Source organism: Procambarus clarkii, chromosome 21, assembly GCF_040958095.1.
Source record: "Procambarus clarkii isolate CNS0578487 chromosome 21, FALCON_Pclarkii_2.0, whole genome shotgun sequence".
Classification (NCBI taxonomy): Eukaryota; Metazoa; Arthropoda; class Malacostraca; order Decapoda; family Cambaridae; genus Procambarus; species Procambarus clarkii.
In genome coordinates this window covers 28,658,565-28,680,688 of record NC_091170.1, presented here as the reverse complement: position 1 = coordinate 28,680,688, position 22,124 = coordinate 28,658,565, and the positions used below count along the sequence as shown (strand labels likewise).

At 39.5% G+C, this 22,124-nt stretch overlaps 1 protein-coding gene across 4 annotated transcripts in view; it reads left to right on the top strand.

The window, feature by feature from the left end:
* Positions 1-22,124, top strand: part of LOC123760767 (opioid-binding protein/cell adhesion molecule homolog) — a 230,214-nt gene that overhangs the window by 63,616 nt on the left and 144,474 nt on the right. The window lies entirely within an intron of this gene.

Here is a 22,124-nt window from a genome sequence, read left to right as displayed (position 1 = left end):
AACCCACTGCAGTCTCAGAACCATACTTAACTTTAATGATGAGCTATTCAATCTTCTGAATCAATTAACTAAATTAAACCCCAATAAATCTGATGACTGATTTGATACATTTATTATTTAATCAAGATGTATTCCATGGGCCTCAGTGTTTATATATCAGTGACCAGTTACTTGAACAAACTTCAAGTTATATCTAAAGTCACTGATCTCACTGCAGTCCCTGAATCATACTTGACTGTAGTACTTGATCACATTCAGTCTTCTGGGTTAAATAATATGTAATAAGGCTTGAATATTAGCCTTTCAAGAGTTAACAGGGAAATGAAATCGCATTAGACTTCTAACCCCTGCAACTCTAGTACGGGACATCCGTCCTGTACGAACAGACGCACAAATGTGTGATTACTAACTACTAACATCAAATTAATCTAATAATTCGAAGGAGGAGTATCGGTGTTCGTCTGTTCTAAAGAGGACTTCGACCCGTGAGCAGCCCCCTGGGGAATTATGTCGGAAAATCCGACACCATTTAATATCATACAGACAGATAATAAGTGCTGCTGTATTACCAACAAGTTACCCATAGAAAACGTAACTTGTAGTGGAATTACCGTCTAAAGAAAACGGGATATCATCACCACATACTATTATATTCTCCACCTATTATGGTGGGAATTATTCTTAAATACATTAGTCTTTGGACTTTACCATCATAAAAACATCTTATATAAATTAACTTAATTATCAATATTAAAGTAGAGTAAATGTGACCCTTCTATCACGTTCTGAAATGTGGACAATGTAAGCCAGGCGTCAGAGTGAGGAGGAAGGAGGCAGCCATTGTTGTGTCACCTTCGAGACGTGTGGAGCAAACGGCTCCTATCATTCTGGACAATGTCGGCCAGTAACGTCAATAGGATGGAGTGTTAAACAGCCATTGTGTTTATATTGAGACCAGAGGCTCACACGGGAGCAAATTCGGCTCCTGTTAATTTTACTTGGACGTAGTGTTATGGAAACCAAAGGTACCATCTTCAACACGATGTCTACAATTCAAGTTAAGTCTATCCGAAACCCGTTTATCATTCATTTATGGCCATTAATGTCAGGATATAGGGTGACCCGGTTAGATCGCGAAATCGCCTCAAACTAAAGGTAATTAAGCCAGGTCTTCATGTTCCATGTACTGTTTTCTCTGATATACTTGTCATATATAGATTCTGGCTTCACAGTTAGCGCCCTTTTGACAGGTCAAGACGAGGAAGAGTTTGTGCACCAGTTACTGGGTGATATGGAAGCTACCTCAAAGAGGATAATTTGGTGTCTACACCCTAGTTATACCTGGTGGACTAACCTGCTGTACTATAAGAGAAGGAACCTCATCAATGTATGTAGCTATTACTGTAGTTTGATTGGCTGCATATATATTAATTTAATAAACCCCCCCTAATGTGTAGAGGATCGATTTGTGAGATTATGAGATTATTGCAGAAATACAGTCCACTTATCATTATACAAATTGTTATCGAAGTATATAAATTAACGTAAATATAAATTCTATATATATTCATATAAATTAAATAAATATAAATCTCACAGGTCGGTTCCCACAGTCGCTCTGGGTCAGGGACTTGCATGCTGTTAGAAAAACGTTCTGTCAATAGATCAGCCTTTTTTTGTGTGTGTGTTTGTTGCAATCTCATGTTGTCAGTTTGCTGGCGAGATTGCGTCCTCAGACACAGTGCCGATGCTTGGTGCCTTAACTGCACGAGTTTGGAATCTTTCATAACGAATGCAAGTTTTGTTTTTGTTCCCGATTCCCATCGAGACTTTTGCACTTTTTACCATTCGACTACCAAGTTCATTTATGAACGTTACTGTTGAGAGTTGTGTACTATCTCCAGGCCTTGTATTTGGCCTCAGCTGCTACAAGACATCAATATCTAAATCAAAGCTGGTCAGGAGTCTTTTTTGCCCTATTTTTCGCTCTCACTGCCCTTTAATCTTACTCTATCTTCCTCTTGCTTTAAACATATTTAATTAAAAGTAATATTACTATGACGTCATGATTCTCAACCCATTGATCTGAAATTAGAGAAACGACGACGTTTCTATCCGTCTTTGAGCTTTATGAGAAAGGACCTAAACATAATCTTTTCTTTATTTCAGATGTGTGGGTGAAGAGTCGACTCTTCACCCACGTTACTGTGATATGGTCTGCACTAAGATGCTATTTTATTTCAATCTTTAATTCATTTATTAACAATATAAGTGACTTATGTTTAAAAACTACAATGAAAACATTAGTTTTTAGGTATGTCGGATATAAATGTGAATTAAATGTGCCCCCCCAAAATCCCTCATCTTTCAACTCATGACAGAAAACGCTACGATTTGTGTATAAATTTATTGTATTTAATTAAATGAACTTTTTTCAGGTAAGCTGGATTAAATGCAGAGAGCAGCGTTTTCATTGGGTAATGTATATGGAAATTCCATTTAATACGAACATGGATTTTGTGAATATTTTAAAATGGAATGAATTATAACGCTGAAAATATATTGATAGATTATATATAGATTTATATTGATCAACAACCATAAAATATATAATAGTTACGAAGAATATTTTTCACGATGATATTTAGCTTAAGAAAGCTCTTCTACTTTCTCTGAGTCTAATGGACTGTTTACCAATGGTGTGAGGGACATCATTATCCGAAACAAGAGCTTAATGATATATGATGACTATGCTTCAGACGCTCGAGTCATCATATACATTTCTGTATGAACAAATCCACAAGGGCCGTGACGAGGTTTTGAACCTGCGTCCGGGAGCATCCCAGACGCTGCCTTAATCGACTGAGCGTCTGGGATGCTCCCGGACGCAGGTTCGAATCCCCGTGACGGCCCTTGTGGATTTGTGCATTTGATGCATCACGCTATTGTGATTTCTGTGTGTAACATTGCTGTATTCCTGTTTAAATGAAGCTGCCGATGGCCTCCTGTCCTATTTAGTATTGAAAATAAATTTGATTTATTTTGTGAAGGAGGTTGTTAGGGCATGTTAGGGCATGTTAGGGCATGTTAGGGCATGTTAGGGCATGTTAGGGCATGTTAGGGCATGTTAGGGCATGTTAGGGCATGTTAGGGCATTGTAACAGGTCCTCACGACAATGTATAACATACTAGGGCATTGTAACATGTTCCCATGTCAATGTACAACATGTTAGGGCATTGTAACATGTCCCCATGTCAATGTATAACATGTTAGGGCATTGTAACATGTCCCCATGTCAATGTATAACATGTTAGGGCATTGTAACATGTCCCCACGTCAACGTATAACATGCCAGGGCATTGTAACATGTCCCCACGTCAATGACCAACATATCAGGGCAGTGTAACATCTTAGAAAATATCCCCACCACAGTAAAACTCTGCGTGAAACAGCTTGGGGAATATACAGTTAATATAACCGACACTCTTCACAATAAGACAATGACCACTTTTCAACACATTGAAAGTGCAACAATCCAATTTACGAAATATAACCAGTTAGCACTAACTTCACTGCATAGCAACCACGTTGCATACACCTGCATATGCAATATTAATATTAAAATATGACATTTGTGTAAAATCCTTTCAAGCTGCACTTTATGGGTACTTTAGCCTAATGAACCTTTAATTAGAATGCATTTACGCACAAATGGTTCATAAAAAAAGTAATAATTTCACATCGTACTGGTATCCACAATGGTAATAATAATATTTTAGTGAAAATTTAATATAATGGAAAAAGTTATTTTGTTACAATTCACTAAACTGACCCCGCATGTATTTAAAGAATTACTGGAATGTTTCGGTCTACAGTTTACACAAAGCAAAGAACATTATGTGGTATTATCTCATACAAACTAAGACTAAACTGCATCAGGAAGATCCACCTGAGTATGTTATCATTGGGAAAAGCAATACAATTATAACCTGATAACCGTATTAAGAGCTGTTATCGATAAATTATTCCACAACTGTTACAGAGCACATGATATCAGACGGTCCTGCTTTATCTGTCGTGTTAGTGTTCGGCATAGTGTGTTATTGTAATAGTTCATAATAACACGATTCCTCTAAATCTGATAAAACTTGAAAACAATATTATGAGAGTTCCAGACTTTTTCCTTCATGGTTGCGTGTCTCAGACTTGAACTCATTTTCTTGATTAATTTAAATTCTAAGACCAAATGCAGCTTTGTATTGAAACTCTCTCTCTCTCTCTCTCTCTCTCTCTCTCTCTCTCTCTCTCTCTCTCGCAGAGAGAGAGAGAGAGAGAGAGAGAGAGAGAGAGAGAGAGAGAGAGAGAGAGAGAGAGAGAGAGAGAGAGAGAGAGAGAGAGAGAGAGAGATTTATATATATATATATATATATATATATATATATATATATATATATATATATATATATATATATATATATATATATATATAGAGATGTTTAGTTTTCGTGATTTACGCACACACACACGTATATATATATATATATATATATATATATATATATATATATATATATATATATATATATATATATATATATATATATATATATATATATAAGGTACTCAGCAGGTTTTCTTTCAAACATGTTTCATTGAATATGACCGCATATATATATATATATATATATATATATATATATATATATATATATATATATATATATATATATATGTATATAGACTATTCATATATTTATATATATGTCAGATGAAATGTGAGATGAAATGCCTCTCACGTTTACATAATGATGATAGAGTTACCTTTTTTTTACCTGTCTTTGATGTCTTCTGACTTTATGGCTCTCGAGTGTTTTCCTAGTCCTATGTGATAGTTGGAAAAATTATCCCTTAATTATTTTACGAGCGCATTACAATAAATTTTCGTCTCGTCAAATTTTGTGGAGGTGTATCACGCATGGGTCATTGTATTCAGGTTTGGGTTCTGGTGTAGCATATTTGAAGGTGTTGGGACATATAATTCGATGCAATAGAGATATTTAATTTTGCTTCTAATGGCTTAATTGACGCATTAGATCCATTTTGTTTTGCGTTTTATTGCTTGACGCAGTAGATTCATCTGATGTTGCGTCTTATGGCTTGACGCAGTAGACAGCTGGATTTAAAGAAGCTCCGTGATAAAATTACATGACAAAATAAATCTACCCCAATGTTGTGATCTTACCAAATGTTTATTTTCCTTCAGTTTTTCCATTATATATAAAATACTTAAAACTCTCACACAAAGCAGATATACGAAGAAAAAAAATTATATCTTGTACACGAAGCGTTGTTCTTGGAACTTTGCTTCCACTCCTCTGCAAATACGACTAGAATTTGTAAGTCTTACTGCTGTTGTGGTACCAGGTTATGCCGTGCAAACGTTTCTAAAGGCTCCTACTTAGAGTATTCTTCCTTTCTCTGACTTTGCTGTGATTCAGGACGCCATTGGGAGTTAGGGAGAGTTGGTCTCCTCTCCAGGGGTCTGGTCTTATCTCAGCCGGAAGACGCTACTGAAACTTCTGGACAAGATTTGCCTGGTTTGGCCTGTTTTTTGGTGTGTGTTTCTGTGTTTGTCTGTACTCTTACGTCAGTGTGTGTGTGTGTGTGTGTGTGTGTGTGTGTGTGTGTGTGTGTGTGTGTGTGTGTGTGTGTGTGTGTGTGTGTGTGTGTGTGTGTTTGTGTGTGTGTATTTATCTGATTTTTGTAATTCATTATTTAGTTTTTTATTTATTTAGTTTACTTGCTCATATATCTCTTCTCTGTTTCTTTCTTCTTCTACCGGGCTGTGTCTGTCTCGTTTTACCATTGAATATTTCAATATTCATCCTTCAAGCTAAGACATGATAAACAACACCACTTCTTTTTAAACATAGAACTGTGTTATAATGAGACAACATTACGGATATGTATACATTATTTAATACGAGAAAACATTCACACACAGTACAGGATGAAGCAGGATCTGTAGGTTCTCTCATAAGCTTAATTGGCTTCAGGTTAAATTGGAAATAACCTTACGATGCCTTATTAATAGCTAGGTGACTCGTCTCCTCCCACCTACAATAGCTGTGAGAGCATCTCTCCTGGTGGATCAGATGAGGAATATATGTACTTGCACAGTGAGAAATATTGAGGATGATAAAACAATTCAGAATGATGCTGTAGCTGACTGAACGCCTTATATAGTGATAATCCTCGTTCTGTGCCCAATTCTCTCTCTTTCTTTCTCTCTCTCTCTCTCTCTCTCTCTCTCCTTTTTATTCCCTTCCGCTCCCAATTTCATACCGTCAACTTACACTCCTACAAGCCCCTTCATTCCTATTCCATCCGGCCCAGCCTTATCACATGAGTAATAACATCAGTTTATCATCCTAATTAAGCGTCACACGGTTCCACACGTTCCTTGCTTCCCGGAGGTCCTCGTCACCAGCCCCCCCCCTGTTACCTCCAGTTATCTACCCCCCGTCTCTTACTGCAACCCTTATCTTTCCCTCTCTTGTTCCTCCTGTCTCCCCCTCCCTTACTCTTCCTGTCTATTCTTTCTCTGAACCCCTTTTTAAGTCTTCTGTTTTTTCTTCCTCTCGCTTTCTTTCCTCCTATCTTATTGACTCTTCTTCACACACCTCTTTCCAAATCTTTCCTCTCTCTCTCTCTCTCCCTCTACCTCCCTTCATTTTCTCTCACTCACCGATACATGGTCCTACTTACTCTCACATTCATTTGTTTGTCAATCATTACTCGTGAGAAAACTGCGACGCCAAACCACATGTATATATATTGGAATAGTTTAAAACTATGATTTATGTACAACACTAGATATATATATATATATATATATATATATATATATATATATATATATATATATATATATATATATATATATATATATATATATATATATACATATACCTAAAAAAGTCCACTTTTTCGTAGATGCAATAAAAATTATTAGCTAAACTCTAGATTAAATGAAATACCCAAGATATGCAATAAAAGTTTACCATAAACACAATTTATCACATAAAATTCAATATTAAAAGAAATAAACATTGTCTCACTCCGAATCCTCCCAAAATTCGTACTAAATACAATAATAATGTATCGAAAATCCAATACAAATTTATTAAAAATTTGTCCTTGCCTCAGATATCCTGACTGTAAATCGCTTCATCTTGATGGGAACAAATTGGGCTCTTCAATCAAAGGAATTGGCACCAATAGATATAATATTTTTTTTGAGAATTCAGGACTCGATTTTGTTACTGATTGATTTTTACTTACATCAAAGTTTGGTATAATGTATTAAATATTTGTTGTGCAAACTGGATATAAAATATATCATTCCTGAAAAAAAATATTCAGACATATTCACGATCTAATATAAATAATTAATTGTTTTTGCTATAATATGTCCGTTGAAACTTTGCTATAATACGTCCGCTGAAATTTGCTATGACAAATTTCCAAAAAATCTGACTTGATAACAAAGCTTGAATCCAGTAGAATCAATATTCTCAAAGTCTTCATCTAGGACCTCTAGACTAACAATTCAAAGAGCTCGTTAAGACAAACCAAAAATCTGCGATCAGAGAAATGGTAAACATAATGCAAATTATTGGTAGGCGTTCTGTAAACAGTGAACTTCACAAAGAAATATCTTATTAATGCATCAAAATATCTGCCAATTTTGGACGAGAAGGTCAGGAGGAGGCAAGATGGAGAGATTAACTAATTGATAAAGATTAAGCCTCCCAAGAGGGGTCACGGGTATGAATAACCCGTAAAACATGGAGAGTGGAGGAAAGTGTAGATATAGGAGGAAGAGACCCGGGTGCAACCGGGTCTATCGGTTCGGGGTAGGAAGAGAGATAGTGAGGGGTGGGGGATGAGGTAATGAGACTGGGGTGATGGGTGGATAAGGCAGGAATGAAGATAGGAAAAACATGGAAGGGAAGGGGTGGGGGGGGGGGGGAAGAAGGGGAGGGGTGGAGGGAAGAAGGGGAGAGGGGAAAGGTAGAGGTGCACAATCGTAGGTGGAAGGGGGAGGGGACAGACTGCCCTGGACACTGCTGCGTACCCCTCCTAGTATGTGTGTTTGTGTATATATTTTTAACATACTGTGGTAATTGTCTAGTTGTTAAGATGCCAGATAAATGTTGTTCTCCTTCATTAATTTAATAATTGTAAAATTAATGTAGAAAAGAATGTTTTGAAGAACGAGAGAGAAAGAGAATAGCTCCTAGAGATATAAGAGAAACAACGATATAAATAAAAATGAAATGAAAGAAAGAGAAAGATGAAGAAAGAAAGAAAAGAGAAAGAGAGCAGGAGGCACCTTCTGCACCATTAGCCAAATAATTCACCAAGTTCCTTGTGGCAGAATGCTCGAGAAATGGTCTCTTAAAAAAACATGTATTTCTTTCACTGCACCGACCAGGTACAAGCAGGCAGGCAGGCAGGCAGACAGGTTGTCAGAGAAGCAGGCAGGGTGACAGAGAAGCAGGCAGGGTGACAGAGAAGCAGGCAGGGTGACAGAGAAGCAGGCAGGCTGACAGAGAAGCAGGCAGGCTGACAGAGAAGCAGGCAGGCTGACAGAGAAGCAGGCAGGCTGACAGAGAAGCAGGCAGGCTGACAGAGAAGCAGGCAGGGTGACAGGCAAGCAGAAAGACAGGCAGGTAGGCAGGCAGAAAGGGTAACAGAGAAGCAGGCAGGCAGGCAGGCTAACAGAGAGCCAGGAAGGCAGGAAAGTAGCCAGCGGCAGGACACACAGGCAACAGATGAGGGCATCTTTTCCTAACTGGAAAAATAATTCCTTAAAAACAAAGAAAAATCTTGTGGATATGGTGGTTGTGGTGGTGGTGGTGGGGTTAGTAGGGGTAGTTGTGGTAGTAGTTGGGTGGTGGTGGTGGTGGGAGCAACTTCTGTTTTATTGGGGACATAAGTTAGAGAAGACAGAGACAAGTTTCCTAATCTATTTATGCCGCGAGATTGAAGGACGAAGAGTACGAAGTGAACGATAATGTTTGCATTGTGAGTCGTCGGGTAGCAGAGATATCTTCCTATTCTCTCTCTCTCTCTCTCTCTCTCTCTCTCTCTCTCTCTCTCTCTCTCTCTCTCTCGTGTAACTTAAGGCAATGATCTGCACCCCACAAACCATTTTCTTTCAGTTTGAAAGCTCTCTCTCTTCCAGGAAAGCGTTGAATTCTATTGCAAGTGGTGAACACAGTGCTTCTGCTTCTTCTTCTAGTAACAAAGGCGATATCTTTTCTTGGCTTAAGACATTCATCAAGTCCAGTTTCTACTTCTGGTGTCACTTCCCTTATGGTGAATCTTTTCTGTCGGATTATCTGCTTTGTCTCTGAGCTCTAACTGATGATCAGGTTCCAGCTTAAAAAAAAAATTCCATGATGGTTTAATGTATTACTTGGCTGCATTATGTGTGTGTGTTCTCTCTGCCTTTTGTGTAGACCGATCACCTAGTCGTTCACGGCCCTCGTCTTCCTGGTGATGCTATTGAAAGTGGTTAACATATGTTGTAACTTCATAGCATTTCTGCTTGGATTTGATTGCTGTATATGCAGAGATTATGACACAATAACAATGCTGAAACCCAACTAACGCATATGACAAGAAAGGGGAAATAGTGACGTTTCGCTTCTTCCTGAAACTTGATCAAGTCGTTACAATGTAATTCTCATATTACTTCTCTGTGAGTCTTCTAATTTATTTGCCAATTGTTCTTCAATTTGTATACTATCTGATTCCCTTTTAATGAGCACTATATAATTTGCCTGCTCTTTCGACTTCGCTTTGCCTGCAAGCAGTGCTTGTTGAACCTTGACTAATGCTCTTCTTGATTTCTTTATCCTTCGGTGGTGGTATGAGTTTACTTCAGCTTATTTGAGTTTGCTCGTTATGCACTCAACGTCCTGTGTTTACGTTTCCTCTGAGTTTTCTTTTCCCCTGTGTGTGTGTGTGTATGTGTGTGTGTGTGTGTGTGTGTGTGTGTGTGTGTGTGTGTGTGTGTGTGTGTGTGTGTGTGTGTGTGTGTGGTGTGTGTGTGTGTGTGTGGTGTGTGGTGTGTGTGTGTGTGTGGTGTGTGTGTATGTGTGTGTGTGTGTGTGTGTGTACTCACCTAGTTGTGCTTGCTCGGGGTTGAGCTCTGGCTCTTTGGTCCCGCCTCTCAACCGTCCCAACGGTGTGTGTGTGTGTGTGTGTGTTTGGCATTTATCTGACCCAAATTCGAGCAAAATATTGTAAGTTAATAAGCTCTTACCTATGACTAAGTTTTTCAAAGGCGGCGTTATACTTAATTTCCTCTCCTAGATCCTTCAGACTTTAATTGCAGAAGCTTTTATCGATAATTAAACACATTGTTCAGAGAGCTTAGGAAAAAAGAGAAAAGATCCATCTTGCAAAACTGTTTTTGAGCTCACGGGCTGACTTAAATTTCCTGTTGCTCTAGACTCTTTGAATTGCCACGGCCAAAAAAAGAAAAAAAGGCCTGTATTGTTTGACATTTATGCCCTGATTTGAATATTTTCTTCGAGTCTTCGGAATATTGGATTTATTTATTTATACATCTGTTTCTTTCCGTATTGAATTTTCAATCGTTATGTTTGTATCGTCTTGAGGTGTGGAAGCCTAACAACTGCTGTCAATCATTCCTTGTGTGGCAATGTTGGCAGTTATACATACACACACACACACACACACACACACACACACACACACACACACACACACACACACACACACACACACACACACACACACACACACACACACACACATACATACACACACACACACACACACACACACACACACACACACACATACACACACACACACACACACCACACAAACACACACACAGGACTGTGGAGGATTGTAGGATCCTCCAAGAGGACCTGAACAGGTTGCAGAGATGGTCAGAAAAGGCTACTGGAGTTCAACATGAGTAAATGTAAAGTTATGGAAATGGGATCAGATAAGTAGGCGACCAAAGGGACAGTACACAATGAAAAGAAACTGCCTATCTGTAACGATTCGAGAAAGAGACCTGGGAGTGGACGTAACACCTACCTTAACTCCTGAGGCGCATATAAATAGGATAACGACAGCAGCGTACTCTACACTGGCGAAAGATAGAACTTCATTCAGAAACCTAAGTGAGGAGGCATTTAGGGCGCTTTACACTGCCTACGTTAGACCAGACTTAGAGTATGCCACACCATCACGGAGTCCCCACCTGAAGAAACACATAAGGAAACTAGAAAAGGTTCAGAAGTTTGCAACGAAGCTTTTCCCAGAGTTACTAGAGATGGGATAATGAAGAGCGCCTGAAAGAACTGAACCTTAGGACACTAGAAAAAGAAGGGAGAGAGAGGATATGATAGGAACATATAAAATACTCAGGGGAATTGACAAAGTAGAGATAGATGAAATATTCACACGTAATAGCAACAGAACGAGGGGACATGGGTGGAAGCTAGAAACTCAGACGAGTCACAGAGATGTTAGGAAGGATTCTTTTAGCGTGAGAGTAGTGGAAAAATGGAATGCACTTAAGGAACAGGTTGTGGAAGCAAACTCTATTCATAATTTTAAAACTAGATATGATAGGGAAATGGGACAGGAGTCATTGCTGTACACAACCGATGGCTAGAAAGGCGGGATCCAAGAGTCAATGCTTGATCCTGCAGACACAAATAGTTGAGTACACACACACACAAACACACCAAGAACAAAGAGTGAGACAGAGTGCGAACTATGAACGCTAAATTAATCGACGCCTTCCTATTTGATCTCTAAATAATGCTTCTTGATTTAAGAAACAAACTGAGAAACAAAGAAGGCCGGGGACATGCAACTGAGGAACACAAATGGCGGATCGCAAGACAGCTAAGTGAGAAACATTTACAACCATTCTGGGTTATAATGATAAGCATATGTGAGATGGTGAAGGATGGCGAGGGAATACTAGGAGAATAGTGAGAAACATGAAGGGGAAGATAGTGAGAAATATAGCTGGAGGAATTCATATTAAAAAATGCATGTAATATAGATTGAGCAAGGGAGCAGTAAAGAATATAGACGGAGTAATACATGAAAGTACCAGCGATGAATATTGATGTAGATTGAGAAATACATAGATGGAGCTGAGCCGTGTGTGTAACCTCCCTCACACGGCGATGGACAAACTTTGAAACTGCCTCAGGGTTGGGAGTTTCCCCTGCAGACTTAAAACTTAATTTCGGGGGGGATTTAAATTTTGAGATGCCAGCCATTTCCACCACGAGCTTAAGGATTTCCGCTGGGGAAAGTTGAAGTTGGGGTTGATGGTGGCAGCTGAGGTTGGAGAGTTGTTAACTGTGTTGAACAGGGGTCTGGAGACTGGGAAAGGGGGTTAGGGGTTGGGAGGGGTTATAGAACTATTTGGCTGAGTTCAACAGGAGAGCGAGAATTTGGGATATCTGGGGAAGTTGATGTTTAGATAATCTCATAATAGTGCATTGTAAAACATTTATTATGGGCAGTTAATGGCTTGTTTTGATGGCTATTTTAGTCTGACGTCCTTTAATTTGGACTATTTATCTAAGTTATAATGTGACCGTGGATGCTGGTATGACCTGTTGATCCTAATGTTGATGCCATTGTTTTTACTGATACGTTATCTGCAGCTGGTGTCAATTAAGGTGACTTTTGTTCTCACTCTAGCTGACTGCTGCTCTTGTTGGCACATTCCTTCATTCATTGCTTTTGCCACTGTAGTTGGTTGTTACTTTACCTGATTGGATGTGTGTTAATGTAGTTGACTGCCATGGTTGTCATAGTGGTTGCCTGCTGTTATTACTTACCTGAGCGCTGTTTTTAGTGCTGCAGCTGACTGCTGTAATTATGATTTTTCGGTCTCTTAAGTTCTCAGAGGCGCGATAATGACTTACGTTTTACAAAGATAAATTACCAGTTATTTCCTAGAGACAGCCAGTTCACTTGTTCAAGTTCTAATGTAACTGTAAAGTTTGAGGGGGTAGGAGGAATGTGTGAAGGGGGGGTAGGGAGCAGATGGTGCATATGAGTGGGCAGCTGTTCGCAATCTGGCATATGATTCACAGTTCGGTTGATCAGGTATCCTTTGGAGGTGTTTATCAAGTTCTCTCTTGAACACTGTGAGGGGATCGGTGAGTTATGCTTAACTACAAGGGGGTCGATTGCGAAAAAAAATGTGAAAGAGTGTTGTATTAAAAATCAAATCTAGGGAAAACACTGTAAAAATACTAACGAGTTGAGAAGCACAAGATGGGAAATTAAAAAGCAATATAAGAAGCAGAACAAAATAAGAAAGGGGGAAACATGATGAGAAAGAGAAGGAAAAAACGAGAAAAAAAGGAACAGAACTCAGAAAGGAAAGCCGATGATGAAGAAAAGAAGACGAAGATCAGAAATAAAATGAAAAGATGAGAAGGAGAATGAAAACCTAGAGAGAAAAAGTTAATTAAGCGAATCACAAGATAACAAAGAGAAGACCGAGACGAGAGAGCCTGAACACAGAAAAGGGCCGGGAATCAGAGCATAGATTCACCTGACCTCTTGAATCAAGATGGGTGCTCGTGGTGCTCCCCCCTCCACCCCATCTTTCGAGGGTCATTATCTTAGTCTCAGAGAGAGAGTCTTGGCACGTCAGCCTCTCCCAGGAAGCTGTCAATCATTGTGGGGGCCTCGGTGAAGCGAGGCGCTAGGTCATGTGTGCTTTCAGTGTGCCACAGGGATTTGCCTCTCTCTCTCTCTCTCTCTCTCTCTTCGTTCTCTCTTTATCGATCTATCGACCGTACACTCCCTAAAATAAACTAAATAAATCTAGCAAAAAGAACAGAATTTCTCATATTCTTAAACTTTGGCCAACTCCGACATGGTATCTTAGCCATCCTAAAAAAAATAAACCTGTTTGATGACCTAAATATCGTTAGAAAACGACCTAGTTAGGTCATTAGGAGTTAAAAGAATTAATTGTCTGGGGGAATGACCGAGACAGAGCTCCACTTTGGAAACTAATCTGAAGTCATCTGGAGAGTTTGTTCCCGGGGGACTCGCCACTAATACAATAATCAGAGCCAAGAGTGTAATGATGGAGTTAGTGAGCCAGATGGCCGGCTTCCTGACCTCTCTGTGGGAGAGAGAGAGAGAGAGAGAGAGAGAGAGAGAGAGAGAGAGAGAGAGAGAGAGAGAGAGAGAGAGAGAGAGAGAGAGAGAGAGAGAGAGAGATGAACTGAATTACAGTTCATCTTGAACTCTTGAACTCTAATTCACATTCATCTCTCTGAATTACAGAGAGATGAATGTGAATTACAAGCGTGAATACAATACATGCTTTATATTCACTTCTATTTCCCATGCCTGCTAGCATCTCCTTCCATTCTCAATTATCATTATTTATGTTTCAATGTCTTCCTGTGCTGCCTCCTACACGCTCTTTCTCATCTCGTCTGATCGTGCTCCGTCGGCAATTACTTCCTTAATAAGTAAAACCCTGTTGCCTAAACCGTAGATATTGGCTGGGACCTCTATTGCTTCTTCTGGTGTGTGTGAGAAGTAAAGTGAGAAGAGCGAGTGTGAGGAGCTCGAGCTGTGAGGAACGGGTGAAGTGTGAATCGAAGGTGATTCGGAGGAGACAGGTGAAACAAGAGTATGATAACAAGGTTGGAGAATCAGGTATACCAACTGTCTAGTGTTGTAGCTCTACTCTGCCCTAGCATACTTACACCTACCATACTAACATACTACACGTGCCCAACTAGCATATGTCACAAACCCTACTAGCACAGAAGACCTGCCATACTAGCATATAAGACCTGCCATATTAGCATAGAAGACCTCCCATACTAGCATACCAGACCTCCCATACTAGCATACCAGGCATACCACAACAGCGCCTGCCTGTTCACTAACCAAACGCGAGGAGCGTACCACACAGCCTTCAGGGTTACTGAAGGCCAAGCAAAAGTTGATCGAACACGATCCAAAGTTTATTTACAGTCAACTTCAACTGTTCTTAAATTTTCCGCCGATTTGCGGTGACGGTTCCCGACTTTTCCGCAAACATTGTCTACACGGCTCAGGCCTCGTGTGGTTTTGTTTCTTTACTCTGTGTGTTGTTTACGTTTATAGGACTACAAAGTGTTATTATTTTGTGAGTAATTAATAGATAATAAAGTATATGAACAATTATTAGATAATAAAGTGTTTGAACAATTATTAGATGATAAAGTATATGAACAATTATTAGATAATAAAGTGTTTGAACAATTATTAGATGATAAAGTATATGAACAATTATTAGATAATAAAGTATATGAATAATTAGATAATAACGTATATGAACAATTAAATAAATGACAATATATATAGTAAATAGTAAATATAGTAGAAGAAAAGAGTAAATAGAAGATTCTGAAATGAAATTAGAATAAGAAGGGAAATTTTGTTTGTTTAGTGGCATTTCTAGTGGTGGCCACACCGGCTTAAGGAATACGACTGAAAAGCCTTATTTTTTATTCCTCGACCATAACCACACACACACACACACACACACACACACACACACACACACACACACACACACACACGCGCGCACACACACACACACACACACACACATACGCACACACACACACACACACACACACACACACACACACACACAGTTGGGAAGTTCATCAGGTAGCTTTGCCGTATTGTGTCATATCTGCTTGATTTCTTTTTCTTGTGAGGTTCAAGTGTCAACCACTGTATCGCGAGTCCCTTAACTGGTGAGGTCGAGGTTTATACCCCTGTTTTCTGAGTAGTGTTGATTGAGGCTGCTAGTTGATATAATCAATCTAGTCGAGGCACATCTAATTTATCGAACCGAAATATTTTTGCATTCTTATCAAGCTACAAATGATCTTGTAATCGTCTATCACTGATCCCTTTAGCCAGAAAACTCTTCAATGTAACTTGAGTTACACTCGAGTTACAGCTCGAGTTTAACCCCTTAACTAAGCAGACAGGTGGAGACGGAGCCTTTACCTAGCCAAATTGACCACGAAGGTCCCAAACGAACCAGGCTGGTCGAGAAGCACCTTAACCAACCAGTTTGGTCGACAAGCACACTAACTATGTTTAAACTTCTGTTGAAGTTTCGTTTAACTTCCAAACCAAGCATTCGAGACGTCTCCTTTAAGCCCTCATGCAGATTGGCCCAAACTCCCTCCACGAGCAAAGAGAAGATATTGTACATTTAATGTTCCGTGCTGTGTCATAACTTTCAGAGTTCCAAAAGCCTTGGTGTTATCGCCAAGTAGAGTCTTGGGAATTTACATCCAACTGCTCTACACATTTTTGTACTGTTGGGAGTCGTATATTGTAAGATATGTGTTGATATATGAGCACTAACATCTTGCAGTTGATGTAAAGTGAAGCTGAATATGTATTGTGAGACTTGAGGCTCTGCAAAGGACACATTATGATACACGTAGAATTATGGGGTTTAGTTATGTTGATGAGTACCTTGATATGGACCAAAAATCATAGAGACCAGGAAGTTCATAAGTATTATACTCTGTGTAGTATATATCTATATCTCTATCTATAATATTCAAGGTCTTACGATGAGACTGACTCTTGGCAACGATGCAATTAAAGTTCTACTTGAGAGGTACGCTAGATACATAAGCATCGTGTAATAACTGTCTTGAGGTCGTGACCGAATTGTCTTAACGTCGTGTGGTGAGTGGTTTTGATCAAGATCCTGCACAAGAGACAGTCGTGATTGCTTCTATTTTGCGCCTCGATCAAGATCCTGCACAAGAGACAGTCGTGATTGCTTTTATTTTGCGCCTCTCCAAAACAGATACTTGAAACTGCAATACAAGTCATCTGTTCCAGAGTCCTAGTCATTAGAGTTATTGCATTTTGCTTGCACCTTCACCCTGGCTCGAAGTCTTGCATGACCAATTTGGTATTCTTGCACCACAAGACAAGAACAATTGTGTAGGTAACCCACGCAAACACTGGTCGTATGAGACACATGCACCTGAACACATTAATCCTCGTTCTGATGTCAAGAGGAAGATTCACCTGAAATGATTCATCACCATTCTCACACAAGCGACGGTGGGGAGGATTCCAACTACTCTGTCTCTGTTATCCTTGTCTGTGGTCGCCAGCTTGTTGTGGTTGGCTCAATAGCCAGCCTGTTCACGTAGTTTAACATTTATTTTGATGGCTTTCTCTTAACAATAGGCGCACGAACTATCACTCAATCCTTTTGACTTACCAAGGCCGATGGTCTAGAAAGAATTAAACAAAGTGCGCCAAGACCTTCAAAATAATTTAATGTTTTTCTCTGAATTAAGAAAATGAACAAAAAATGCAGAAATCGTTTGTTATTCAAATTTTTGGTCATTAGTCATTTAAAGAAGAAAAATTATTTGAATATTTTTTACGTATCCCTGAATGTAACCAAAGTTTTGAATGTGAAAATTATTCCCATTAATTTAGACTTTAACTTTAGACTTTAATTTGAAAAGCTTTATTTTTAAGCAGTTTATACAAATCATAACTGTTGTAGCTGGAAGGAACATGTGTGTGCGTTCATATATATATATATATATATATATATATATATATATATATATATATATATATATATATATATATATATATATATATATATATATATTGGAAATATTTATAGTTTCACGTGCCCTCTAACACTAATATAAATATACGTAGCCCTAATTAATCAATTTAACCAGTGAAGGATCGAGGCAACTTCTTCGTGCTAACGAGCCAGCCAGTAGCTCAAGTGCCTGATTAAGATATAATGATGCTTGTTACGTGGACCATTTGTGCTTCTACTTGTTACTCCAGCCAATTGTTAATAAATAAAATGTTCACTACATTCTACTGAGGGCAGCGAGGGGTTTGGGTTCATCGTCTTTTGTAACTAATTTTTTTTTGTATAATAAATTAAAATACACAAAATAATTGGGATGGTAAGAAAAGACAATACAGAAGACTGCCTCGTGTGGTTGTTATTCTCTTAATTGAAGCTAAGTATCTAAAATATTTTCCAATGATTCAGTTTCGTAAATCTCTCTCTCTCTCTCTCTCTCTCTCTCTCTCTCTCTCTCTCTCTCTCTCTCTCTCTCTCTCTCTCTCTCTCTCTCTCTCTCTCTCTCTCTCTCTCCTCTCTCTCTCTCTCCTCTCTCTCTCTCTCTCTCTCTCTCTCTCTCTCTCTCTCTCTCTCTCTCTCTCTCTCTCTCTCTCTCACTCTCTCTCTCTCTCTCTCTCTCTCTCTCTCTCTCTCTCTCTCTCTCTCCCTCTCTCTCTCTTTCTCTCTCTCTCTCTTTCTCTCTCTTTTTCTCATATTTCTCAGTCTTTTTTTTTTTTTACCCGTTCAGAGTTGGTGTTCCAGAGGCACCGTTTTCGAGACATTCCTCCTCCTCCTTACGTCTCTTCTTGAAGAGCAATAAAAGTGAGAGAGTAAAAATAAACATAAAACATCTTGAAAGTAATGAAAGTGGTTTACAGGGGACAGAATGTGTTGTTTCCTACTTTATTGAAGACGTATATAAACACACACACACACACACACACACAAAAGCACTCATAACAAGTAAACAAAACAGAACTAAAACTGTTTAGCTTCACAACACTGAAAGACAAAAGAAGGGTCGACATTATAACAACACAGAAGTCTAAGGTGCCTTGACTAAGCAGATAGAGAAACAATGACCAAAAGTTGGAACAGTCGATCGAGGTGACACAGCTGGGAACAATTACATTAAGAGAGTGCAAGATATTATGTTATGGATTGGATGAAGAAGCCGTCAAGTCTAACTCAATATTAAACTTTATATTATGACTTCATATGAACCCGATTGAAAAGCCATTGCAGTAAACTACTAATGACAGAAAGATGGGGCTAAAGAGCTGACGCTCAACCCTGTAAGTACACGTAGGTGAGTACATACTAATTGAAATACAGGTGAGTTAACAGACAAACATAAAAATTCCTCCTCCCCCCCCCCCATCTCCCTGAAAAATATAAAGAACTCAAGTCGTCAAAACTGAATAATATTCATGATATTTTGAAAATTATGCATGACTCACGTGGGGGTGGGAAGTGTCAATGTCTTTTTGGAAGTCTAGAAAAAAGCCGTCAGACCCTCCCTCCCTCCCTCCCTTGCCACCTTCTCCTTCCATCACGGGGATGATAGTTTCTACTAGGCATCTGACCTCTAACCTTACACAGACATACAGACATTATTCTGTAGATTTACCACTTCCATATGTGATTAATGGCTTCATGTAAAATATATTATATTCCTTCAGTCTAAATATCAGACTCAAATACTGTTATATTTGTTACAGAATAATAATTTTATTATTTGCATTATTTTTATCAGTATTAATTAAATTTTTTGTATTATTTTATCAGTATTAATTTTATTATTTGTCTTATTTTTATCAGTATTAATTTTATTATCATTTGACAATCTTTGGGAAACGCAGAATACCAAATTCTTTCAACTGTTTTTGTAATCCATGTTATTAAATAAAAATCTGCATCACTGATCTTTCCCTCAATTATATCTGAATTATTTGACCAAATGTTCCATTTTGACATCTTATATGAGCAGGTTCCTACAGTCGTAGTGGTGAGGCTGAGGTAGTGCAGAAGGCCAGAAATATCCTTAAGATTATTAAAAAAATAGAGTTGGTTTGGTAGCACAGTAGTTAGCAAAAGGGAAAGAAGCAGGTGGTTAAGAATGATGTATACCCATTCACTTGTATAAGTGTACAAACTGGAAAACGATGAAGAATGTGAGGCCACTGAAGGTGTACCACGTGTGAATAATGAGATCCGGAGTCAAATCGATGACTTGGGTCAATTCTTCATAAATAACCCACATGACAACCACGGTACTCCTGTCCAGTTTAGTCACTAATATATTGAAAGGCGTTCTATATTTATGGAACGTCAAGCGAAGAACCTGAGTCTGAGTACAAGCTGCAGAGTGTGTGTGTAGATGGGAAGAAGAGGAAGAAGGTGAATTAGAGGAATAAGAAAACAAGATGAAGGAATATGGAAGAGAGAGAGAGAGCATGGAAAATTATAAATATTAAATAAAATTATTAGAAGTAAAACAATGATCTCTCTCTCTCTCTCTCTCTCTCTGTCTCTCTCTGTCTCTCTCTCTTTATTTCCACAAAATACAGAAGGCAACGTCTCCACTTCTCTTACCAGCCTTCCAGATCCCTGTCATCTGACATTATTGTCTATCAGGCTGAAATATTGACCCTCATCCTTCATCACCAACTAACCTGCCTGCCTTATACCTCATCCATCGTATCGTGGCCGTCATCTAATCCATCTCCTCAAGCTCCCCTAAATCCTTCCCCCCCCCCCTTGCCTCCTCCTCCTCCTCTCCCTCTTGGTTTTCCCCTTTCCTCCATCCCTTCCCCTCCCAGCTCCCATCCCTTCATCCTTCCTTCAACACGCGAACGTCCTACGGCTCTCTCCTTAGCTTGCTTGATGCGGGTATCGACCGAGGGGAAAGATGATGGGGGAGTGGTAGCGTTTTCTGACTTTAAGGGCTACGTCAAGAGGCACGAGAACCACCACTGCACACACACACACACACACACACACACACACACACACACACACACACACACACACACACACACACACACCCTACCATCCGCACTCGACTTTCGACCCTAATACCAGCGCTTCCCCCGCCTCTACCATCACCACTACATTCCCTACCCCCACCTTCCCTATCACCACAGCTCGACCCTCGACACCACCTCCCCAGGGGATGAATGGGTGTTGACAGGAGGGGAAAAAATATGCGAAGTGCATTTACCTAGAAAGGTAAAAACCTTAAATGGAGTGGTGTTAAACACCGGGCTGAGGTGACGTTGATCCTCGGAACCACCCCAAGGTAACCCCAAGGTAAGTCACCTTCGTTTACAACTTTAAGGCCAGATTCGACAAAGAATTAGAACGCCAGAACAATTAAATTACAACGTGACAGATACAACAAGGCTAGAAGGCGGACATGAAGATCTAGGCCTCACTTTCTCGTAATCATTCAGGGGGGAAACACTGATAGGTAAGTACGAATGAAAGTTATCATATATATCACTTTCTCAGCTTCATATTAATACTCTTATCTTGTACTGACCTCTTTTCCTGTTATCTCAAGTCTGTTATCATCTTCTATCCCCCCCTTGTTGCCTACCATCATCTACTCCCCTTGTCTCTTACAATCATCTACTCTCCATGTATCCTACTATCATCTACTGCTTCTGACTACAACTATCATCTACTGCTTCTGACTACAACTATCATCTACTGCTTCTGACTACAACTATCATCTACTGCTTCTGACTACAACTATCATCTACTGCTTCTGACTACAACTATCATCTACTGCTTCTGACTACAACTATCATCTACTGCTTCTGACTACAACCATCATCTACTGCCTTTGTCTACTGCTGTCATTTACTGATATTATCTCTTAAAGCAATCCTCTCCCTCCTGCTTATCTGCTCTCTTGTGCTCTTCCTTAGATCTGACAACCGCTGTTCCTATCTTCCCCCCTGATCTCCATCCTCCATTTGACTCTCCTTGCTGCTGCTTCCACCTCAGATGGCAGCAGCAGCATCAACTAAGGAAACACAGCCCACACTCTGGCCGGAAGGCAGCCTGGGCGAGTCTTTTCCCGCTATTGTAAGGAGCTTGTGCCCGAGCTCACGGTGGAGCTGCGTGTCTTGTTGATGGCATTGTCCTTGTGGCGTCTCTCAAGCGAGGACTCAGTCATCTTGTTACTGATACTGCTGCTGGTTGAATGGGAAAGAGGGAACTCTATCTCGGCCCTTGCAGCTATACACAGTGACGAAGTCGCTTCTCTGCAGACTCCTCCAGCATCCTGGAGGATGGGGGGAGATTTCCTCGGATGTGATTAATGGTTTTCTTCGTGTCCTCGGCGGAAGC